Source organism: Aotus nancymaae, unplaced genomic scaffold, assembly GCF_030222135.1.
Source record: "Aotus nancymaae isolate 86718 unplaced genomic scaffold, 86718_ANA_hifiasm-v0.15.2.pri h1tg000014l, whole genome shotgun sequence".
Taxonomy (NCBI): domain Eukaryota; kingdom Metazoa; phylum Chordata; class Mammalia; order Primates; family Aotidae; genus Aotus; species Aotus nancymaae.
In genome coordinates this window covers 16529775-16531749 of record NW_026988425.1, presented here as the reverse complement: position 1 = coordinate 16531749, position 1975 = coordinate 16529775, and positions in this window count along the sequence as shown.

Genomic DNA, 1975 nt, shown 5'->3' with positions numbered 1-1975 from the left:
CAGGAGAGCTCTGGCTGACATATGGTAGGTACTGTTTGGGGATGAAGCTACCAGAAGAAGGAATAGGCAAAAATCTATGCTGTTTTGCAACTCCTGTGGGTGACTCCCAGGCAAGAAGGGTCTCAAAGGACCTTCAGCAAACTCCAGCAGACCTTCAGCAGAGGGGCCTGACTGTTAGAAGGAAAAGTAACAAACAGAAAGAAATAACTTTAACATCAACAGAAAAGATGTCCACTCAGAAACTCCACCCAAAATCATCAACTTCAAAGACCAAAGGAAGACAAATCCATGAAGATGGTAAGAAACCAGTGCAAAAAGGCTGAAACTGCCAAAAGCTAAAATGCCTCTTCTCCTCCAAGGGATCACAACTCCTCCCAGCAAGGGAACAAAGCTGGAGGGATAATGAGTGTGATGAATTGACAGAAGCAGGCTTCAGAAAGTGGGTAATAACAAACTTTTCCAAGGTGAAGGAGCATGTTCTAACCTAATGCAAGGAAAGTAAGAACTTTGAAAAAAGATTAGATGAAATACTTACTAGAATAACCAGAGTGAAGAAGAACATAAATGACATGATGGAGCTGAAAAACACAACATGAGAACTATGTGAAGCATATACAAGTTTCAATAGCTGAATTGATCAAATAGAAGAAAAATATCAGAGATTGAAGATCAACTCAATGAAATAAAGTGAGAAGTCAAGATTAGAGAAAAAAGAGTGAAAAGAAATGAATAAAGACTCCCAGAAATATGGATTATGTGAAAAGACCTAATCTATGTTTGAGCAGTGTACCTGAAAGTGATGGGAAGAATGAAAGCAAATTAGAGAACACCATTCAGGATATTATCCAGAACTTCCCCAACCTAACAAGGCAGGCCAACATTCAAATACAGAAAATACAGGGAACACCACAAAGGTATTCCTCAAGAAGAGCAACTGCAGGACACATAATCATCAGATTCATCAGGGTTGAAATGAAGGGAAAAATGCTAAGGGCAGCCAGAGAGAAATGTCGGGTTACCCACAAAGGGAAGCCCATCAGACTCACAGCAGATCTCTCAGCAGAAACCATACAAGCCAGAAGAGAGTGGGGACCAATATTCAACATCCTAAAAGAAAATAATTTTCAATCCAGAATTTCGTATCTGGCCAAACTAAGCTTCATAAGAGAAGGAGAAATAAAATCCTTTACAGACAAGCAAGTGCTGAGAGATTTCTTCACCACCAGGCCTGCCCTACAAGAGCTCCTGAAGGAAGCACTAAACATGGAAAGGAACAACAAGTACCAGCCACTGCAAAAATATATTAAACTGTAGACCATTGACACTATCAAGAAAATGCATCAACTAATGGGCAAAACAAGCAGCTAGCATCAAAATGGAAGGATCAAATTCACACATAGCAATATTAACCTTAAATGTAAATGGGCTAAATGCCCCAATCAAAAGATACAGACTGGCAAATTGGATAAAAAGTCAAGACCCATTGGTGTACTGTATTCAGGAAACCCATCTCACATGCAAAGACACACATAGGCTCAAAATAAAGGGATGGAAAAAGATTTACCAAGCAAATGGAGAGCAAAAAAACCCTGGGGTTGCAATCCTAGTCTCTGATAAAACAGACCTTAAACCAACAAAGATCAAAAGAGACAAAGAAGGGCATTACATAATGGTAAAGGGATTAATGCAACAAGAAGAGCTAACTATCCTAAATATATATACACCCAATACAGGAAAACCCAGATACATAAAGCAAGTTCTTAATGACCTACAAAGAGGCTTAGACTCCCACACAATAATAGTGGGAGAATTTAACACCCCACTGTCAATAATAGAGCAACGAGACAGATAATTAACAAGGATATCCTGGACTTGAACTCAGATCTGGACCAAGCAGACCTAATAGAAATCTACAGAACTCTTCACCCCCAAACCACACAGTATACATTCTTCTCAGTACCACATCCCACTTATT